The sequence below is a fragment of the Gadus morhua genome, chromosome 9 (genome assembly GCF_902167405.1).
Source record: "Gadus morhua chromosome 9, gadMor3.0, whole genome shotgun sequence".
In the NCBI taxonomy this organism is placed as follows: domain Eukaryota; kingdom Metazoa; phylum Chordata; class Actinopteri; order Gadiformes; family Gadidae; genus Gadus; species Gadus morhua.
The window spans coordinates 14,177,164-14,201,029 of record NC_044056.1 but is presented as its reverse complement, the minus strand read 5'-3'; the positions used below and the strand labels follow the sequence as shown (position 1 = coordinate 14,201,029).

At 45.8% G+C, this 23,866-nt stretch overlaps 1 protein-coding gene across 1 annotated transcript in view; it reads right to left on the bottom strand.

The window, feature by feature from the left end:
• LOC115551429 (metabotropic glutamate receptor 8) overlaps positions 1-23,866 on the bottom strand; it is a 96,174-nt gene that overhangs the window by 59,068 nt on the left and 13,240 nt on the right. The window lies entirely within an intron of this gene.

The window sequence follows — 23,866 nt, the reverse complement described above, 5'->3', positions numbered from 1 at the left end:
ATTTATCTCTTTATCTCTCGCACATTGCATTTTTCTCAACTTTTTTATTTGTAGAAATCGACTCTCTATGCAACACAGTTGATGTGTATGGCCCATCTGCATGGCATTTAATAACTGTTTGACAAACCAGATGTTTATAAGACACCCCTTCCACAACCAGATGTCTTTAAATAACCCATCCACCCACCAGATGTTAATCAATACCCCTTCAACAACAATAATTTCAACATTAACAATCCTCTCCTTGAGTCCTTAACATCTGCCTTGGTGTGTTTGTTGTACGAAACACGACGACAACAAAGACTTTACCATATAGAGAAAAGGTTTTTTACTTGCAACCACATTTGTGTTACAGTCGACCAGAGAATGAAAATACACCAAAAAAGAACATCATATTCCCTAAACCCGCTTTGAATAAACCTGCCCAGAAGATATAATTTGGTGATTTTCCTAAATGTCAACCTGGTAAAATCTCATGTCTCATTATAGCTCTGCTTATCAACGCCAGAGGCAGTGAGCCAGAGAAGGTTTCTCACTGGGTGCTAACGTTGTCCGACCTTCTATAAACAGACAGCAACACATTGGCTGGCTGTTAACAGCAGCCTGTAATGTTTGTGGATAATGTAGCCCATTTTTTAATGAAAGTTTGGTTTGGATGTTTTTGATGACATATTGATTAAAGTGTGTGAGACGGCTCTGCTGGATCATAGCATCCATTGCCCGGCTCTTGGTTGATGAAGTGCTGAGGAGTGAGGCTGTGAAGCCAAGTACTGAGAAGTTGAGCAGTCGACAGTATGATGAGGAGCTGAGGAGATGAAGTGGTGAGGAGGGGAGGGGGTTGCGGACAAGGTGATGGGGATGAGAGGGTGAGGGGGTGAGATGGAGAGAGGGGGGAGTGGTGAGGTGAAGGTGAGGAGGTGAGATGGACAGAGGGGGGAGTGGTGAGGTGAAGGTGAGGAGGTGAGATGGACAGAGGGGTAAAATGGTGAGGTGAAGGGGATGAGTGGGTGAGATGGAGCGAAGGAGAGGGGGGTAAGGTGGTAAGTGAAGGGGATGAGGCTGGTTGAGGTGGTAAGGTGAACTACAGGGCTGAGTTCCAACACAGGCCACTGGGAGGGGCCAGCTGGGCAGAGCTCCAGCAGCAGACGGTCAGCAGCAGGCGGTCAGCCAGGCTGCAGCATACTGGAGAACGGCCCTTTAGAGCCTAATTGAAAGCCTGATTGATTTCACTTCAGCAAAAAAAGGCCACGGTGTGTACGGGCACCAACCTCTCCACATCATCCCCACTTCCCACCGCCCACTACTCCTCACCCCCATCCAACTGTCTAGTTGACATTCTGGCATAGGGTAGCGGGTTAGGCTGGGGGGAAGGGAGACAGACAGCGAAAGACCCATCAGCAATACAAATGTCACTCAAAGACTGGCAGCTCGGACCAAGTCACAGACAGACGCTGATGAAAGGGCCTGTATATAGACAGTCATCAGCCACCAGATCCTCCGCAAACAAGCCAGGGATCAACTCATTCCCGCTTTTGTCTGCAATCCATGCAACGCTCACACACACACACACACACACACACACACACACACACACACACACACACACACACACACACACACACACACACACACACACACACACACACACACACACACACACACAGCAAGGATGTCCTCAAGGTCTCTAGGGTGTGGTCGTCTTAGCAACGTTATCTTTCCTAATTTGACTACTCTTTACTTTATACTATACTTTGTTTATCGTGACATCACAGCGCCACCATTTTGGAGGTATAGGAGTCTTAACATGTTATTGGTAGTATTGGTGTTTTGGTCCTTGTTTATGAATTAACTCCTGCAATATATTGTAATTATGTGGGGACATTGTTGTGTTTGAAACTGCCATAGCGTTTCTCATGCGAGTTGCGTGGAAAAAAGTTTGAATTAGCTAAAGTAATGGTATAGTTACATTTTAGAATTTGACATTACAAAAACTTTTTCGAGGCATCGGCAACCAAAAATCTATAAAGTGTTATATTGCACTCATCATCATCCCTGGAAGCAGTGGTACGTCCTGTGTGTTTTCTTTGAGGAGCTCGATCGTTTTGAGGGCTTAGGTTGAGGGGTTGTTATATACTGTCGGCCTTTGAATCCCTTTGAGTGGTGGGGGGGAGGGGAGGGTAATAAATCGTCTATAAGGTCCAACTCTACTCAATGGAAACTCAGCGATTTATCACTTCCAGACCCAGAGTTTAGGAACCACTGGCCACTGGACACATCAGTCAGAAGATCTTACCTTTCTATGTGTTTCACTTCATCTATGAAAACCAACAGGGTAAATCACTTCTCATTGAAAACATTAACCTGTATACAACTAACAGATTTACTGTTACACTGTCTGTGAAAAGGAGATTAAATGTGTTTAAATGGCTATTTTTTCCTTTTTGATAACATTATTGACTTTGCAACCAGCTATATTATATAATGCATATAAGCCAACAAAACCTTTGTATGAAAGCTTAAATTAAACTAACATGGAGCTGTTGGAAGACTGACCTTTGAAGAAAAGCTTTTATTCTCTGACCTTTAAATGTTGGGTCTCCTGCAACTAGTATTTCATGCTTATCTATTTCTTTCCAATTTTCTTGAAGCCTCTTTTAATTGTTCTTTGTTGACACATTTTACCTAATTTCACCTTGTCATGATCTGGTGACGTCAGAGCTTGTACTGAAAGGTGCGATGTCAGTGAGGTTACCATCTGTATTTTCTTTAGCGGAACAGGTAGCTGGAATAGGTTATTCTCTTTCATCCCATTACTTTTGTATGAACCTTCATTGCACCGCCGCTAACAGCTAAGGCATGCTACTCGACGCATCCTGTCATCCATATCTGAACTTCATCTCACCCGCCTTTTCCCTTGACGTTCAGGAAGCGATAGACACTTCCATAGGGGAGCCAGAGTGGGAGTCATCTAATGTTATGCTGTCTTCTTAAGTTCAAATCTTTTCTTTAATGCTGTGTTTGGCAAAGCATGCCTAAAGTTTTAAACTCCTGGCATGCATGCCCTCTGACTTTTGAGTGGGCGCCGGCGTCACACTGCAGCTGAACACCCAGATCCTGGTTTCCCCAGGAGGTGCCTGTCTGATGAGGCAACTGTCATCAGACGACATCCTCTGCAAATAGATGGCCCTCTCTTCTGCTCCCACACAATGACACAAACAGGAGTTGAGAGTAAGCTCCGCTAACACGTGATCTCATGATCAACTTGATACACACATCTTGGGTCCCAGAGGGGGGGAGATGGAGATAGAGAGCGAGAGCGAGAGCGAGCGAGAGAGAGAGAGAGAGAGAGAGAGAGAGAGAGCGAGAGCGAGAGCGAGAGCGAGAGAGAGAGAGAGAGAGAGAGAGAGAGAGAGAGAGAGAGAGAGAGAGACTACCATGTGGTAAAGGCATGCGGCGGCTCCCTGCTGAGAGAGAGAGAGATGTAAATAGTGAGATAGAGAGGGAGAGATAGATATAGGGTGTAAGTAAGGTGGAGATAGAGAGTGAGGCAGATGGAGATAGCAGGTGAAGGAGAGGGAGCTAGAGTGACCATAATACCATGAAATAGATTCTTATGTACGATATACTGTAAGTACCAGGACTACCTCCACCCAACCGGAGCCTGTAGGCCTCCTTCTGACATAGCGTGCACCAGAAATGCAACTGTCTCTTTTCAGCTGCTTCTAATGAATTGATGATGGAATAGTAGATGATAGACTCATAACCTATAGATAGAATATCTACCTCACCTTGTTGGATGGAGAGTAAGCATCCACCACCCAAACCCTAGACACTCGACCCCAGAAACACCAAACCACAGAACCTCTAGACCCTCACCCATAGACCCTGAGCCCCAGAGTCTAAGCCCTAGACCCAAAAACTTGGAGCCTAGACCCTAAACCCCAGACCCTGTACCCTAATCCTTCACCGTGCATGGGCCTACCATGTCCCTCTGACACCTGATCCAACTTGGGTTTTCTACCATGGTATTCATTATTCATTCCATTCAGTATTCATTCCAACACACACAGCTTACTGCAGCAAATATACACCGCATCTACAAACAAAAATAAACAAATCCCATGCTATTAAATAACCTGTCATGTTCAAGATAAATTGACCTTTCACACTTTTTCAGTGTTCCAGCCTCTTTTGTGTTTATTTAACCAACCAACCAAGGCAATACTCTCATTAAATTCAACCCCCTTCATTTCCTTAACTGCCCCACATTGGCCCCTACACCTCCCTGGAGTCCCCGGCTGAGACTAATAAAGTACTAGCTTTTCTTCCTGGGAAGGCATAACTCTCCAACCAATAAAAGCACCCGATGGGGCCTGATCTATGCTGACAGCAAGCAGTAGATGCTCCCACCCCACCGATTCACTCCTGAAGGGTCCAATCACAAGCCTCCCCCATCATCCCGCCCTCATATCGCGTCGGACATGCAAATCATTGCGGACTGACGGGGTGTGTCGGTGGTTTCCTTGACGAGGGGATCTGACAGACAGGTTCCCACCGCAGTGATGACACAAGCATCTGTCTCTGTCCGGAAGCTTTCTGCAGAGATGTGGAACAGGGCCGTCATGGTGTGAGTGCCCTCTGCTGTGTCGGTGCACGCCGGTCCCCTGGAGGCCCCTGGGGTCAGCGGGTCAGGTGGTGGAGTCAGAGGGCCCCTGGGAGCATTTTGATGAGGGCCCGTAGCAATACACACGCACACACACAAACACACACACACACACACACACACACACACACACACACACACACACACACACACACACACACACACACACACACACACACACACACACACACACACACAGAGTGTAATTTATTGGGAATTCCCTGCTGGAGGCTGTCCAGTGGAACTCCAGTGACAAGTATCCTCCCTGACACTGAGAGGCTAATGTAACCCCACCCAGCTGCTCTGCCAAGCTGCTCCAATCAAGCACACCTCCAGCAGGATGATGCTAAAGTATGACAGAGAGTGTGCTCTGGGGGGAGGTTTGATTTGTCTAATCACGACACTCGTGAGGACACTGTCATTGATATTATGACTACTGCTCAAAGAGAAATCCGATATTCAATATTCATGCTGTTTCCATAAAACATGTCATGGGGAATAGAGGGCATTTCTGATATGGTTTAGATGATGATGATTGTGGCTATTCAGTGCAGATTTTCAATTTATGCCGCACAGTCTGCCTCTCCTCTTCTTATCATTGTTATTGGAATGGGAGGACGAAAGGAGCCATATCCATTCTACACAAGAAATTTTATTTTTTGTGTTATTTTTCCACGTTAATTTCTTCTCTCTATCGTAAATGACGATATTCAAACTGCTCCGCAACGTGCGTTCGTACGACAGGTCCTGATAATTTTGCATGTGATCGGAGGAATGCGGCCAATGAGCTCTCATTTAGCCGACAGTCGGACTAATCAAACAACTAAACTTTTAATTTGAACAAGGCCTAATTCATCCACACACACACAAACTTGACACACACACACTTGCGCGCACACTTTCTCACACTTACACACACACACAGACACACACACACACACACACACACACACACACACACACACACACACACACACACACACACACACACACACACACAAACACGCACTCTCGCACACACACACAAACACAGTGACCTCTGAGAATGTCACCACTGGGAAATGATGATCGAATCCAATCATGAGCAGCACACTTTAACACAGAGGCTCCATCTCAATCTCCTTCACCCTCTATCTCCACCTCCCTCACTCTCTATCTCCATCTCCCTCACGCTCTATCTCCATCTCCCTCATGCTCTATCTCTCTCTCTCCCTCTCTCATTCACTCCCTCTGTCTAGAGCTCTCTCTCTCTCTCTCTCTCTCTCTCTCTCTCTCTCTCTCTCTCTCTCTCTCTCTCTCTCTCTCGCTCTCTCTCTCTCTCTCTCTCTCTCTCTCTCTCTCTCTCTCTCTCTCTCTACCTTGTTCTCATCCTCTCTCTTTCTCATTTCCCCACTCATTTTCTGCTTCTTTTTCTTTGAGTTATATAGATGTAACATGAGCCTATAGATGGATGGATGAACGGATGGCTTGATGGATAGGTAGAGGCATAGAGAGATAGAGGGATTTCCTCCAGTGCCTTTTCCTCCAACACACATATTAATGTGCTGCTTTTGTTCACAACACAGCCGTACCGGCAGTACTCTGGAACGGCTCTATGTCACATAGTCTTGGGCTGGGAAATTAGGTGCAGTTTTCCCAGAATATCGATCCCTGCTGTTATTCACACATAACCCGAATCAGGAAGAGACTGCATTTGTGAAAGGGGCTTGATTTAAAATGCAAGCAGAAATAGTGGATTCGAGGCACTAGACAGACGGCAATAGACCTATTACAGGTCTATTGACGAATTATTTCTGTGTATTTCATGATATGTACATTTGCTATGTTCTAACTATTACATATTTATACACGTTGTTTGTACATGTAGTGGTTAGCCGTGAGGAAGAAGACATTGTGACGCTCATACTTAAAATAAGTCACTTCTTCTTTTTGGTATGCGTTTGATCATTTATTCTTTCACTTCATTAACACATAAAAAATACAAACTGGTACCAGTTACCGAATCTTAAATTGGCTTGCGTAAGTGCGGTCAACAGAGAGTATTCCCTCTCAAAGCTCACTCTCTCTCTCTCTCTGTCAATGCCAAAAAAGCTAACAGGTGATTGTGATCACATATGACCACTACTATACTACCACTAATACCGCCTAAGCCCCGGTGAACATGGCCAGCACCTAAAGTGAGAGCAAAGTGAGCAATACAAGACCACTGAACATAGAGAATACAGGAGACAAGTATGGGGCTCCCACAATACACATGAACACACGAAATACAAAAATGTATTCGACTAATTGCAAAGGATTTTACCTAACATATAAGAGTTTGAAATTATGTATCTCAGGAGGAATATGGGAGGTGCTGTCCCAGTCTAAGGGATGCTGGTCAGAACCCTAGGTTTGGTCCACTCCTGCCTTACCAAGGGTGCACTTAGAACAGAAGTGAGGCGTAATGGGTCGAAGGCACTGCTACTTACAGTCACTACACTGTTAGCTCTTTTGATCTGAGAGGAGGAACCCAGAGCTAGCACGTGAGCGCGGCTATTATGCCGAATATAATAGCATAGAGTACAGTAGAGTAGGGGGTTTACAGTTTCCTAAAGATAGATCGTTTGAGGTGCAAGTGGTGTATGAGCAGACACACATAAACACACATTACTGACACATAGGACACCCATTTGCAGAGAAAAGTAGATAGTTTGAGGTGTAAGTGGTGTAAGTGGTGTCTACACACACACACACATACTCACACACACGCAGACACACACACAGACACCTACACAAACACACACACACACACACCCACACACATATGTATGACAAACACCATGCATCTCCCCTGCTGGTGGGGGTGTGACGTGGGATGTTGCAGAGCTGAAAATAGATCAGAACGTGTTCCAGAACGCCGGCAAGCGTTCACACGTTCCCAGGGAGAGTGCCGTCTGAGCGTTCTCAGTGGGGTGCCCGCTGCTCTTAACTGTGTCATGGCCAGTCTGGATCTCCCCCGCCCTCGCCCCCCCCGCTCCCTGGGCCATGGTCACCAGAAGCCCAGGTGTCTTGCAAACACTAGCAAGCTCCCTCTCTCTTCCACTCTTTCTCCATTTCTATGTCACGCACCATCTTTCTACCTCCCTCACTTAATCTCCCTTTCTCTCATTCTCACGCTCCCTCACAGGTATCACCCTCTTTCACCATCCATCCATTTTTCACTCCCTCCCTCCTCCCTCCCTCAATCTGCTCCCTTGCTCCCTCCCTCCTCACTGTATGCGTCTTTCTTCTCCCTCCCTCCCTCCCTCCCCCCTGCAGGGACTTTGATCGCTTGCTTCCAAAGCGAAATCATAGCTGATGCTATAATTGGTGAGGAGCCCAGAGAGACAAACAACACACTGACTAATATCTGACCATCAACTAAGGATAGGGGGAGATAAATAGGGAGCTGAAGGGAGAAATAGAGGATAGGATAAGGAGAAGAACCAGGTGAATGCAAGAAACGGAATGGAGGTAGAGAAAGAGGACAGTAGAGAGATATAATGAGATAAACGAATATGAGAGACTTAGACAGCGAGATAGGGCCTGAGAGAAGGAAGCGTAGAGGGTGTAGATTGAATGAGAGAGAGTTAAATATGGAGAGAGTGACACTGGTGCTGCCTTGGGATATGGAAGGCCACAAAAGACACTTTTTTCTGCAGACTCAGTATTTTTTAAGGATTGTTTATTTTGGGGCGTTACACTTTAGACTGCAGCCACCTGAACTGTGTCTGACCTAATTCCTCCCTATTGAATCCTCTTCCTCTCTCAAGAAGCCACCTCCTCTCGCTAGCATGTATTTCCTCCCATTAGAATCAATTGTTTGCTCTAGAACCCACCTCTTCCCATTATAATATAATTCCTTTTGCTAGAATCCACCTATTTTAGAATCCAATTGATTCTACAGAAACTTGGAGCGTCTGGACGACTTTTCTGGTTGGTCTCTCTGGGCGGCCTCTCTGTTCGGTCTCTCTAGTTGGTCTCTCTAGTTGGTCTCTCTGGTCGGCCTCTCTGGTCGGCCTCTCTGGTCGGTCTCTCTGGGTGGTCTCTCTGGTCAGTCCCACCAGTCGGCCTCTCTGGTCAGCCTCTCTGGTCAGTCTCTCAAGTCGGTCTCTCTGTTCGTCTCTCTGTTCGGTCTCTCTGTTCAGTCTCTCTGGACGGTCTCTCTGGTTGGCCTTTTCGGTTTCTTTCTTTTGTTGGCCTCGCTAGCTGGCCTCTGTAGCTTGCCTCTATAGCTGGCCTTGCCCAGTTGCCTTTCTGGGAGCACGCAAAAGTACCTGAAGTTGAACTTTGTCTCACCCTTTTTCGACATGCCACAACTAATCGCCCCACTGTGAGCTCTCCTGTGATCCGTTGGGCTGAAGGGAAGCGTGCTACACAGAGTCATCGGGTCCAGTGCTTTGGGCATTGCACACTATGTGTCTAAAACTGTGAAGTAGATATGGTATGCTACACCATAGTGATTCAGATAGAAGAATCGAGTGACAAGGGGGTTGACTCATTGTGGCATGATATTATCACAACACCAATTGACCACAATACTAGCATAGAACAGTACTAAAGTAGTACTAAAGTACTGGCAAAGTACCATAATACTAGTGTAGTCCCACAGTACTTGCCTAGTGCAACAGAACTGACACGGCACAGTGACAGCAGCAACTCTATAATTGTATTGTAAGGCAGAAAATGTATTTTGGTCAAATAATTCAGGGAGTGTGAGATGGAGTGAGTGTTAGATGGAGCAAGTGTTAGATGGAGCGAGTTTGAAGGGGAGAGAGGGAAAGAGCCAGTGTGCTTGAGAACAAGAGAGATTCAAAATACTTGAATGTGTGTTGATTTCATACTTTTTCACAGGTGAAAACACCCATAAAGTGAATTATTATTTATGTTATTATTATATTATTTTATCCTGAGCTTGGAAAGACAGCTTTTAGCTTCAGTGCCACTGACTCCTGGAACAACTTACAGCAAAAAACTAAAATTAAGACCTTCATATCCTTTAACCAATTTAGAAATATTATCTTAAATCTGCCAAACTCTACTATTTTAATTGGGCTATATCACTAATTTCAGAAAACTTTACATTTCTCTGTTTAAATGTTTAAATAGTTTTTTTCTTTATAAGTTGTTGTATATTTATGTATTTGCATTGTATATTGTGAATGCATTGTTGTTTTTGCTTTGCATTTGTTTGACTCGACATCATTACAAATGAGGGTCACCCCTCAATTGATCCCTCGAGTATAAATAAAGGTTAACTAAATAAATAAATGCTACTTTTTTTTATCTAAATATAAGCCAATCATATGAGATAATAATGGTTATTGCAGGCTACTAGTGGTAGGGTGAAGACTACCAGGCCAGAAACTGAGAAGGTTCTTGCTCCTTGATAATAAAAATCAAGCTTTGGATGGAAGGGTCTGATGAATGAGTAAATACTTAATATGCAATGGATTGTGTTTTTTGGGTATGCTTTACAGGGAGTTAAATCAGGGCCATCGGTGTGAACTAAAACAGTGCCGCTGAAAGCGTTGACAGTGTGTATTTTTAACCTGCAGGTGTGAACCATCCCGCGCAATGCAGAATCGCACGGCAGTTGGCCTGGTTCGTGTGCGTGCCCAGTTATGTGTAAAGTACCGTCTGTATTTGCGCCCAACGTCAACATAGCGCTGGAATCCCACTGGAGATGCAGGGTTTACTCATGACGGCTGACATGTTAGCGCCGTTGGAATAAACAAGGAACACAACATCAACGTCAAAACCGTGTTATATTTATTTTGATTATTTTATCGGGCAATGTAGCCGTCAGAGTTATTCAGGAGATAGATGTTGAGCTGGACGTGCTGCCAAGAGTCCTCCTGATGTCTGTGTTGCTTGTTTTGTTTATACTGACGAACCAATGTATTTTACGGCTCATATAGCTTCCTGTCTTTCAGCTATGAGGTAATCTAATCGCTTTCTGTCCGTCACTTCTCCCTTCTTCTGCTCCCCTATCGACTCTATTCTCTCTTCTCTGTCCTCTCTCCTCTATCTAATCTCTTTTCTCTTCCCTCTCCTGCTCCCCTATCTACTCTGTTCTCTCTTCTCCTCCCCTATCTACTCTATTCTCTCTTCAGCTCCCCTATCTGCTCTATTCTCTCTCCTCGCTCCTCCTCCCCTATCTACTCTCTTCTCTCTCCTCTCTCCTTTTCCCCTACTCTTGTTTCTCTCCTCTCTCCTTCTCGCTACTCTCTTTTCTCTCCTCTCTTATCCTCCCCAATCCACTCTCTTCTCTCTACTCTCTCCTTTCCCCTACCCTCTTTTCTCTCCTCTCTCCTTCTCCCCTATCTACTGTCTTTGATCTCCTCTGCTGCTCCTTTCTGCTCTCCTTCTCTCATCTCTCCTTTCTCCATCACTCCCTCTCGCCCTCCTTGCTTGCCCTCTCCTTTCGCCTCTAATCTTCTAGTCTGAAGGCACGCACGAACGAATGCACACATGCAAGCGCGCACACCCACACACACACATCTCTCTTTTTTTCTCTCCAACCCCCCGTTGTTGTTGGTCAGGCAAGTGTCACAACAATCTCTAATGACACACACACACACGCTCACACAGGGATCCACGACTACCCTTCTTTTTTTATCATACCATCTCTCCAGGATGGGAGAGATGTTATTTCATATTGACACACAGGACAAATGCATGTTCTTGTCTCTGGTCACCTCGGACTCATCTCTAACCTTAGCTGCACCTCTTGACAGCTGTCAGAGTTTGGATAGATTAACAGTAGCGAGGGGGTTAGTTGGGAGGGTCAGATCAGAAGATAGGATATAATTACAATGGGGGAGAGGTGGGAGAGGGAGGAGAGGCGGGGAGAGGGAGGTGAGGAGAGGATAGGGACAAAGGGAGGACTGGTGGTAGAGGGAGGAAAGGGAGGAGAGGTGTAAGAGAGAGATCGGGAGGAGAGGTGGGAGAGAGTAGGGTGGTAAGAGAGGGAGGGGAGGGAGGAGAGGAAAGAGAGGTGAGAGAGGGAGGATGGGGTTGAGAGGGAGGAGGGGGGGAGAGAGTGGAGTGGTAAGAGAGGGAGGAGAGGTGAGAGGGCAAAGACAGTGTTGAGAGAGAGGAGAGGGGTTGGAAAGAGAGTGAGGAGAAGGATGAGAGGAAGGAGAGGGGGGAGATGAAGGAGTGGGTTGAGGGGGAAGAAGGAGGAAAGAAAGGGGGAGGGCGAAGAGAGAAAGGGAGGAGAGCGAGGATGGAAAGGAAGGAGAAGGAGGAAAGGGCGGAGAAGAGTATGTTCTGACGAAGGATTCTGAAGTGTAATTAGCCCAATTCAACCCATGGAAACATCCACACACTAAGCTCCACCAAGTCCACACTGGGCTGAGAAATGCTGCATGTGTGTGTGTGTGTGTGTGTGTGTGTGTGTGTGTGTGTGTGTGTGTGTGTGTGTGTGTGTGTGTGTGTGTGTGTGTGTGTGTGTGTGTGTGTGTGTGCGTGCTTGTGTGTGTGTGTGTGTGTGTGTGTGTGTGTGCGCGCTTGTGTGCGCGCGTGTGTGTCTGGTTGTTTATGCGTGTTTGCATGCGTGTCTGAGGGGGCGAGAGAGTTTTTGTGTGTGTGTGTGGGGTTGTGTGTGTGTGTGTGTGTGTGTGTGTGTGTGTGTGTGTGTGTGTGAGGGGGCGAGAGAGAGATTGTATGAGGGTGTGTGCTTGGTTGCGTGAGGGTGAGTGTGGGGTAAAGGTTTATTTACTTTACGGAGGAAGTACCCATCAAACCTTCAATGCCGTTGTTGTTTTTCATCTTAATAACGCTGCATCTGAGATGCTATTTGCATATAAAAGGGATTACCAGTATGTGCCAACGTGAATAGATTTAAATCTCTTTGCTGCATGGTGCTTTGTGCTCATCTTGAATTTAAAACCTCTGAAACAAGATGAAGGTTCAGCCTGACAGTCCCATCTGTAAATACTTCTACTGGAACTACTACTACTTTCTACTCTCCACTCTGCTACCGAGTGCTATGCTACAGGTGCAAAATAAAACCTATCATGCTACCATGCACTATACTACCAGGTGCTATGCTAGTTGGTTAAAATGCTACCAGGTCCTATGCTACTTCTTGCTTGTTGTTATGCTACTGGTCCCTATAATACCAGATGCTATGCTATAGGTACCAATCCTACTAGGTACTATGCTACTAGTTATTATGCCACCAGGTGCTATGCTAATGCTGCTTATGCTGCCAGGCGCTATGCTAGTTATTTTTTGCAACCGGTAGCAATTGTTCTGGTTATAACGCTACCAGGCGCGATGCTACCAGCCCCTAAGGTAACAGGTGATATGCTTTCTGGTGCTATGCTACCAGCCGCTATTCTACTGGTTCCTATGCTACAAGATGCTATCGGACCAGCAATCCACAAGCGTACCCGTCTCTGTGCTATATTATTGGTTTACATAATTACCATGACTGGAGGCGAACTCCGTTAGCGATACGCCAAAGCTAATCCCAAACCAAACAGCCTCAATAACAGCCAAGGAGAAGAGAACGGCTAATGGCACCAAAAGGAAGTGTGTTCTGTTGACAGTTTAACTAGTTTGGCCTGCCAGCTAGAACACTCTGCGACAATCAATGGAAAATACACTGCTTCCTTTGGGCTGTGTGCTGTCTGAGGGACCGAGCCAAATTCAATTCCATTTAATGTGTGCCGCAGGCTCCTACCCTTATACTACTCAAAGTAACAGCACTTACTCTCTATTGGCTTTTGTTCTACCATTTTGTTTGCAACATTGCTTGTTGATATTATCAAGATAACTTGTGAAGTTGTAGTTATGAGTCTTATTTTTGATAACATAATACTGGTAGTCGTCTTAGTAGAAGAAGTAGTCGTATTAGAAGTAGTAGTAGCAGCAGTAGTAGTATTACTAATAGTAGTAGAATTGGGGAAGAAGAAGAAGAAGAGGAGTAGGTAAGTATTGTATGTTACAGAACCATATAATACAATTAAAATCAAACATTTTAAATATATACCTTAATGAATGAATGATCAGGCAGACTTGAGGAGCTGGCCTGCAGCCTTGACCATGTTGGTCTGCTTCAACCTTTGGAGTCATTATGAATCCCCTTATCAAAGAGCCAGGACAGGGAGCTTGTTCAGAACCAAATGGGAGTTGAGAAGATACCACCCTCAGGCCATTTCTTATAGACATTACATTTGTCCTCAGAGTTCATCTGTTTGAACCCCAATATCCACATTCTACCTGTAGGCATTGCTGAGCAAGTTGCCTTCTGACTTATCATCACATGACATATCTGAATCCCTTTGGTTAACAGCGTCTGCAAAATGACTAACTAAATAAATGACTAAACTAGTAAATAATCGATGCAAGACGAACAAACACTAAATCCAAACCACACAGCATCCACAGTAGCGAAGTCACTGTTTTATTTCAATTTCACACTAAACTCCACAAATAAATTGGGTTTATTTTCCCAGAAGGACAGCATAACAATGATGTTTTCGATGCCACTTCACTATCTACCTGCAGGTATCTACATTCATGTCCAGCTGTAAGCGCCACTCGAAATATAGGCCAGGGGTGAGTGTTTGGCATCTTGAGAGACAGAAGGAGAAGAGGAACAGTCTTTGTGATTTCTGTTGGCTGTCAGAGGAGCACCTACTGCTGCTCAATATCCCTCCAGGTTAGCGGATCCCTGAAGTGGCTCGGCGCTGCTCCAAGAGCTTAGCTCAATAGCTAATTACTGGCCGTTCTCTTATTTAAATATATCATTTATAAATAGTGAGACCAGAGGCGTTTAATTGGTGGTTTTGTGTCAGAACAAACCGTGCAGAGAGACACGTGGAGGAACCCTGGTTCAGATGTTTGCCACGGGGAGGAATCAAAGATTCTCTCACCTTCCGAGCGGAGCAAAGCTAATTATTTACGCGGCAGCCAAGACGTGTGCCACTAAACACCCAGCGACAGAGGCTCTGGATAGAGGAGGGAGCTGTTTCACTCTGCCTTTTAGACGCGGCCAGATGACGAGACTTCCAAGCGGTCATCTGTCTCATTAAATTAACCATCCAACACTGCTCGGATAAAAGAGGTTTTGACCCAAATGGACTGCAGAGTCGCCGAACAAGACCCCTCCGCTGTCTAGCATAACAAGCAGTACCCTGCCCCAGTGGGAGGGTCTCGGGGAAGGCATCCACCGCCAGGGTTCAACCCCCTTCTGCTGATGGGTGAGGCTCTGGGTCCAGGGAAACACATTAGAAACATCACCCGTTTACTGCAGAGAGGGAACTCCCAAACCAAAACCGGTTATTCTGTTTACTTTCCCAAGAAAATGTCCCCCCCTTCGCCATTCAGTAATGCATTTCATAAGGCATTACAAGCCCACAGAACGCTCCGGCATTCAGCCACACTTTCGATATAAAATGATTTGCCATCTTAATCCGCTCCCCGCTCAGATGTACCACGCTGGCTGCGGGGGCTCCTGGGCTGTGGGGGATTAAGCGGCGCAGCAACGCCAAATCTTCAGCAGCTGCCATCCAGAAGATCCAATGGCCCGACTGCCCCGCGGAGCGTAATGGACCTGGGTTCCTACCACGCATTCTGTCCCCCTAATAGTGTTTTTCTGCTTCAGCTGAATGGCTCATTAAACCCTGGCCTCTTCTCCGTGGTGTTAGAGGAACCTCCCTTCCTCCTCCATCACCACCTCCACCATCACACCACATCTCCCCCCCCCCCCCCCCAATAATCACCGCGCCACTCATCAGGGAGGCGACCTCTGCCAACGCAGGCGACTCGCCGTCCCGCCGTGTGCTTCAGCTGGAGGGCGGCGGCAGAACGTGAGCAATCAGCCGGCGCTCACAGAGAGACGCGGCAGCCCGCTGTTGTTACTTCCGTTGAGTCAATAGCCTGTCCCTGGTCTCCACTGTGATGCTGATCAGCCATTAGCGTGGCCTTTGGAGCCATGAGGAATAATTCCATTATTACGTTCCACAGACAATAAGCTAAGAGAGGTATGTAGTGGTGGTGAAGCTCCGCAGCCAGTGGGGGATCGCCAGCTCTCTGTGTTTTTGAGTTCGGGGGATTCGCACAGTGAACTTATTTAAGCTTCACCATCAGCTGCACAAGAACCGTAATACTTTCTTATGTCGGAGCATTGGAGCGTGCGGCTCCCTGTGAGACGAATGGTACAAGTTAAATCCCCAATGTCTAACCCGCCAGCCTTCCCCGTAGGCGTCATGACAGCCCCTGAATGAAGGCAGGCTGCCAGATCAAGGGTGGAAGCTGGAGAAGAGAGAGGTGACGAGTGACACAGGACCTCTGAGAATAACACAGTAAACAGCGGGATACTACAGCACATACTTGGCGAGCATTAATTCCTGTCCCTAGTCGAAAAGAATCCCCACACTCCATTGTAGACACCTGACACCTCTGTGAAATAAAGCACCTTCCGACACGCACACAGTGTGTGTAATTATACACATCCTGCATTCTGAGGGCATTCAGGCGTTTTTGAGCACACACACCAGGGGGTCTATTTCACGTTGCATCATGACCAGATACCTGAAACGTGACAACTTTAACTCATTTGGCACGATTGTGGTCTGGTGTGAGCTACTGCAGGGTATCAGGATCAGGGAATTACTCTCTACTCACTTCGTGAGTAGAGAGTACATCTCTACTTTTCGAGATGTTATGTTTGCAATGAATTGCTTGTAATAGTGAAATAAATCGCATTTCTCTAGCCACTAGAGCGCCACAAATCATCTCATTTGCATTCATCCAAGCTCCGCTTGAGCTTCAATTAATGAAGTGTGGGATTCCTTGCAACAATGTGAAACCTAGAATCACTCGGTGGACCACAAAGTGTAATGGAAGAAAGTGATTTTGAACTGTGTGTATTAACAGGCTTGGTATTCTGGTTCAGTTGGAGCTCTGACGTTTTGGTGTGATGTCTGACACCGTCTTAACACTACTTTATTTTAAACTGCATTCTCTCACTTTATTCCTCTCACTCTTCTCTCGCACAATCTCTTTCCCCTCCTTTCTCTATAAGTATCTGTGCTTCTTCAATCACCCTCTCCCTCCCTTCTCTCCGTCTTCTCAGATTCTTTGTGCCGTTCCCCCTCCCTTTCGTTCTCTTTTCCTTCTCTCCCATCAATCAATCTTTCTCCAATTCATCCTAATTTTTTCCTTCTCCTTTTTTATAAATTTCTCTCTCTCCTTCTATTCTTCCTCTTCCCTTTTCCCCCCTTCCTTTTTCCCATGTCATCCTTTTACGTTCCTACTCCCCTCTGATTGAAGTCTCTAAATAGGGCTGGTAGTAATTCAAAGAATGTCTCTGCCTCTGTAAGAATGACATCTTATAGTGTACATATTAAACAAGTGAAACTCTGCTCCGATTGGCAGATGACTCTCTCGTGTGTTCCCTGTAAGGCAGGTTGCTTGGGGCATGGAGCCCGTTTACTAGCAGAGGGAGCGATATTATTCACCAGATGTTACTGTCTTTATGAGTAGCCTGTTGTAAAGATGTCATCTAAATGGGTTCAGTGAAGAGGGCTGCTCCATGAATGTTAATGGTACTGCACAGAATGGAGCTACGTCAGAGAGTGTTCAGTGTTTGGCTTCCTTTCTCCTCTCTAATTTTCAAACATAGATCATCTTTCTCATCAGCAGATAGCAGTGTTAGTGTCCTCTCCTGTTTAACGTTCATGAGCCTTTTGTGTTGCCTGAAAGAGATACCATTTCTTATAATTTCTAGCCATCTCTCTAGGCTTATATTAAATATACCTGTGTCAACCCATCACTCCGTCCGCCTATCGTTAGAGGCTCTATCCCTCTTTCTGTCAATCTATCATGGAATAAAGAGCTTGTTTGTGTGCGTGTGTGTGTGTGTGTGTGTGTGTGTGTGTGTGTGTGTGTGTGTGTGTGTGTGTGTGTGTGTGTGTGTGTGTGTGTGTGTGTGTGTGTGTGTGTGTGTGTGTGTGTGTGTGTGTGTGTGTCCCAGTTACATCATATTTGTCAATTTAAGTCTTCTGTCAATTTCAGTGTTAACATTGGTTGAATTGTCAACATCCATTCAACTGCCAATCACACAGTTCAGATTGCCAGCAAACCTGGGTGGGCCTTAGAGCACCATCTCTGGTTAAAGACCTGTATTACAAAAACATTCATAACTTTTTTGATTGGTTGATACTATCCCTTTTATTTGACCTTGTCAGAGATTTAATTAAGAAGGTAACTTAAAAATAAAAATAACATGAAGCCTTCTAGTCAAGCCAAGAGCAGCTAAACAGTATAGGCTACATGATAAATAGGTATTATGCTGGACGCGTTGATTACGGCCATGTTTGCCGTCTGAGTTTTCATGTCGGTTAAGTTAGTACTAAACCGTGTAGGAAACTCTGGGACGGAGCTTAGGGATTAAAGCAGAAGTGATTCATTTCAGGCAGAGCTGGAGTAGAGAGATAATTAGAGCCATACATCAGGTCGGCGCGTCCAAGTGATTAGTTGCACTGTGGCTGATGACGCTTGGCTGTGACAGCCCTACACTTCATACTGGGATTCACTTCTGAAGGAACGTGCATGAAGTATTAAGAGCACCTTTACCGCACTTTATCTTCAGCAGATTCCATGAGAGAAACCCTTTGCATACATATTTTAAACTGAATCGTTGGATTGTTTGCCTCCTGTTTGATTAAGGTAATTACTTACAGACTCACGTAGGAGCATATATAGCATGTATGCATGCATAGTAATTTAGGGGCCAATAGGAGAATGCCTACAGGTAGACGTTTGGGAACACTAACCACTTCACCTTTTAGTTTATAAAAGGACAAACCTTTTCTGTTGTTCATGAGCCAGTGTTGTCTTAAACATCCTTCTGTTCCCCGTCAGAATGACTCAGGATCCACAGGGATTTCCCCCGCGGCGGACTCTGGTGTCAATATTTTGAGGGGAAGAGCAGATATAACCGGCAGCCAACGGAGGGTTACAAATCAATTCTGGCAAGTGCTCAGACTCCAAAGCAAAGCGTGCTGACTGCAGGAGATGTAGACGCTAGCGAGGTGGTGGTGGTGTTGGTGTTGTTGATAGGGGAGGCGGAGTGCTTTGTTGATGAACAGCTGCTGCAAGGTTCTTCAAGATTAATCACTTACTGAAATCCATCCCCACGGGACTGCAACATATTGGATGATGCCGTCTACGCTTATTCTCTGATTGGCCCTAATTGGAGTGAGCAGATGTCAATCGTCGTACAACCTAGTGTGTGACGTCTGTCAGCATACGCTCCATGGAGCCAATGGGAGACCACGGCGTGGCCCGTGTTGGGGTGTGACTGGGGTGTTTTACGAGTCTGAACGCTCTTACTATCACCCGGTGAATCTCTGGCGGCTGACCCCAGGAGGGGAACATCTGTAGTCTGTCAGGTTGCATTTGAAGAATAGCCTGAAGCCGGAGAAATTCAGAAGCCGATCCCATGAGGTGGCTAATAATGACCGCGCTATCAGGAGGATTCGGCCAATAAACGGGGGGATCCACTCTTAAACATAGTCTTGGCTGACTTCATATAGCAAACAAAGAAATGTAAAAGTGAAATCAAATAGAAATATCTGAAAATACAAAATGAGAATAACCAACATAACTACGGTATTTATGTGTGAGTAATTCCTGGTTCTTTACTGGTTCTTACTGTGATCTGGGTTTCCTCTGGGCACTCCAAATTCCTCCCACCGCCAAGGTCACGTCGGGCAGGCTAAATTTAGCTCCCCTAATTCACACACACCTCGGTGTGTGTGGTGTGTGCATGTGAGAATCTGCAATGGATTGACACACCACAGTATCTCTGCCCGGCAACCAAGATCGGGGATTTGTTGGGGGAAATTGGCCTTCAATGGTTAAACGCTGCTAATGGCAAAATAACTTTCGCATCCATTAAAGTAAAAAGTGTGAAGTGTGAAGCTATTGAACGATACTATGACTAAACATGCTCCTTGTTTAATACGTCGTTGACATCTATAACGTCTCACTAATGGCCGAGATGGTTTGGTCGGCTTACACAGGATAAAGAGTGGCCGATCGATCGGAGCGTGGGGTGAAATCCCGCTCTCAGGTTTGCTGTAGCTGCCACTGCTAATTGCGCATTGATCAGTCCTTCATCTGAGACAAAGCAGAGACAGACACAATCCATATCACCCTGGTTAAGTAGTGAATACATTGGGGCAAATGGCTTGGCGGGTTGGTGGACATTTCATGCTATTAAACCATCACTATGGAGCGACGGACCAGAACCGCTCTGCCAGAAAATCTTTTTTGCCCAGTGGCCAGTCCAGTGACAGGTGATTTATATAGCTACGGTGGTACCATGACTCTAAAAGTAAAACTTTGCTGTTGAGCTATATAGTTATTCTCTCTCTCCCTCACAAATTGATATTGTGTAAACAAATTATGATGAGAAGATATACCCTTATAGTGATTGAAATAGGAGGTTTGAAATGTCAGATAGAAAGGTCAAATACCATTCTATATATTTCCATATACTTAATGACCCTAAAGTCAAACAGCTTGGAATAGTATTTTGAATTCATTCGCGGCATATTGTTACAATCATTGGTATATTGTTAAATTCACCTGTTGTTAGCGTGATCATTTCTATAAACGTTTCCATATCGTCCAGGCCTAATTAGAAACGCTGATGGGAACGTTTGCTCTCAAATGTGCCGTCCTTCATCGTTAATCTGAGCCCATCAAGAAGACTTCTCATACTAAACACTGTATACATAAGCGGTAGTGGCTCTATATCTGGTCCCAGTAATGGAAGTTAAGAAAACAGCACTAGATACACATTATGAACACAAGTTAGGGTTTCGGTGTTACGATACATGTAGAGCTCTATATGTACACCTTACACCTTACTTCACAGTTCTAAAATTGTCCACTTTATTTCCACGGGGAGTTTCTAGAAAAAGTCTTCTTTCATCGAAGTGAGAGAAGCACTAATGAAGAACAGCAGTGAATTCAACACCTTATACAAATACTTTCTATGCGACAGTCTGACTAGTTACAGATGTGCTAATTTTAGCTCATTGCGTATGTTTAAAGGAGGATGCTAGCATTGCCACATTTATTTTTCCTTCACTCTGTCTCTATTGCTTTACTTTTATTTGCTCTTTAGCTGGAAACTTACAGTGAATGCAAGAACAGGGGTCGACAGAGCAGGCAGGGGTTAGGCAGCTTCCTCGGGGAGACCTACAGGAAAGCTGCGGATATCAGCGATTTAATCCAGTACCTTTTGGCTGTGAGTCAAACGCCATAGCTACTCTCTTTCCCCCACGTGGGGAGTCGGTTGAAGACCTATCCTCAGGTGTTAGGGTGATGAAATAATGTCAAGGATCAGGTAAAGTTGCATTCACGCATCTCTTACGTAACCCAGCTTTGTTCCTCTGCAGAGAGAAAGATCTGCTCGTCGTTCAGAGAAAGAGAGAGCGAGAGAGAGATACAGTGGGCCCTGATGACTATTAAACCTGTTTGAATGTAGGAGCTTTATTTAGACCCAGCCCAGTGACAACATACCTTATCTGTGCTGCTGTCTCTTGGATGGCAGATAAAGGCAAGAAATGGTAGAGAAATGGGTTCAGGGATCAACGTTCAGACGTCCTCCTAAACTTTTCTCTGATAATGGGTATGTTTAAAAGTAAGTATTGTATTGAATTTGTCTTGTTAATGGGTTCATTTCCAAGGGTAGGGCAGACCAGTGAAAGACACAAAGAAAATAGTAGTTGTATCCCACAAGGCAGTTAGGGGATAGGGCAAGGCACTAACATAGCGGTGTAAAAGGCGCATTGATCCCAAAATCCTTTTTTTAGGTCTTACTTGATGTATGCAATTTAGTCAATGATGCTAAAATAATACTGCACTCCTGATGTTCTGAGCGAATCGACATCGACGTCCCTCAGACGTCACGATTGACGAACACCGGCGGCGAGGTGTGTCGGGATGTGTGGAGCTCTGTCTGGGCCGCGTTTGATGTTGATGACCGAGTCTGAGGAAGTGTTAAGCTTCTCGGACTTAAAGTATAAGGCCATGGTGTGCGGTGCATTTCACACACAACATCGCTCATTATTACACTTATTAAAAACAACGTTACTCGCTTAAAATAAAGAAGCACAAAGTTGGCTTGTGTTGTAACAATGGTTGGTTGGTCAACAAGAGCTCTCAGCCCAAATCCCATTATTTAAATCAAATGCATTCAAATTCAAGCTGAAGCATCACGGTGTTAATGACTCTATTCTCTAGGGTAGAGCGGAACGTAAAGCAAGGCACTAACATAACAGGATTGTGGGTCCTCCCTTACGGGTTCGTAATATGTTTATTCACAACAAAAAAGATGTCTCTCTGCGATATGAACACATTCACTTTCCACTGCGGGAGAAAAATCCTCTACTCCCACAGTCCCTCACGCCGGCAAATGTATTCGCTCCTCTAAAACGCGTCCCTCCAACAAAGCGCCAAGGTCTTCAAATGATGACACATCTGCCTCACTGGCTCAAACACAATGGGAGGTTATTTCTCCAGAAACTGCAGTGAAGGAAGGGAAGAGTCAGGTTGTTTGACTCTGATAAATAAACACGCACGCATGCCTTTAGGGCGGTAATAAAGGGACCGGAGTCAGAATAACTTGTTATTACCCTGGAGATCTTCTACCCCAAGAGACAGTGCTGGTCTGATATCTCACGTTCTCTGTGTGTCGAGCGTTACAGATCAACCCCCCCGCCCAACCCCACACTTCCCCTTGACATGACGCAGACTTCTAGACCCATCTCTGCGGTCCAGTGACCCCTACTGATGCAGGGCTGGATGCCCCCCCCCCCCCCCCCACACACACCCCCCGGTCTCATACTGATTCTAATAAGGTTCAGTAAATCCACCGCTCCCTGCACCCCCCCCCCCCCTCGCCTCGCTCCCTTCCGCCCACATACCTCCTCCATCCGAGCCCCTTCACTTTCTAGCGCTGGTGGAAAATAAAGAGTTTGTAGAAGGGCACGCGCTGCAAGGATGAAATGTTAATGGCTCCTTAACATGGTGCTGAACAGTGCCATTAAGCCAAAGGGACTGTGGCTCTTCTATGACCGTGACCTCCATGCATGCACGTGTTCTGAGTCAGTAGCCTTGGTTTCCCTTCCGTAACCTCGAAATCAATAGAAAGATCCAATATCTTGTTGAATGCCCAGTGGCCTTATCTGTAGCACAGGAACTGTGTTGATTAAAACCACTCAACGGGCCGAATGTCTAACCTTGGGCTTTTAAAAAGCGCTCTTTCTTGGTTCTAAACAATTGTTTGTTATTTTATTCCAAAATTCTCCCAAATGAAGAGATAGACAAAGTCCCCCTCCCGCCTCACTCTGAGGTGTCTTGAGCCCTTCCAAAATGGTTTCAGGACTTTAGATTGTAACAAACCCTGTCCTAAACCTAATTTGAATGGGGAACAGCAAATCATATAAGGACTGTTATGAGGACACCTACAAAAAAAGTGCTTCACTTGAGTTAGGAACACCATCAACCAATACCCTATCCCTTTCCGTTCCACCAATAGAATACAGTTCACCCGTTCACACCCCAGGTGGAACTTAAAGGGGTTCTGTAGAGCTGGGCCGTCCCTAATGGATCTGAAGTTCTGCTGTGGTTCAGCCAAGACCAGAGCCATTTGTCTCAATGCCAGCCTCCTCTCTCCCGTCACCTTCATCTCCTCACCCTTTGCTTTATCTCCTGATCCTACTCTTCATCACCATCCTCTTCCTCCCCGTCACATTCTCCCTACCCTCATCTTCCTCACCAAACCTCCTCTTCCTCACCCTCATCGTCCTCCCACTCCTCTTCATCTTCCTAACCCCCTATTCCTGACCCTCCTTTTCCGCTCCTCACCCTCCTCTCTGTCCCGTAACCCTCCTCTTCCTCTCCTCACCCTCCATTTCCTCCAATCCCGTCTCCGTGCGCTCGGCACCCTCTTCCTCCTCCCCTCATCCTCCTCTTCCTCCCCTCACCCTTCTCTTTCTCCCCTCACCCTTCTCTTCCTCCCCTCACCCTCCTCTTCCTCCCCTCACCCTTCTCTTCCTCCCCTCACCCTCCTCTTCCTCCCCTCACCCTTCTCTTTCTCCCCTCACCCTTCTCTTCCTCCCCTCACCCTCCTCTTCCTCCCCT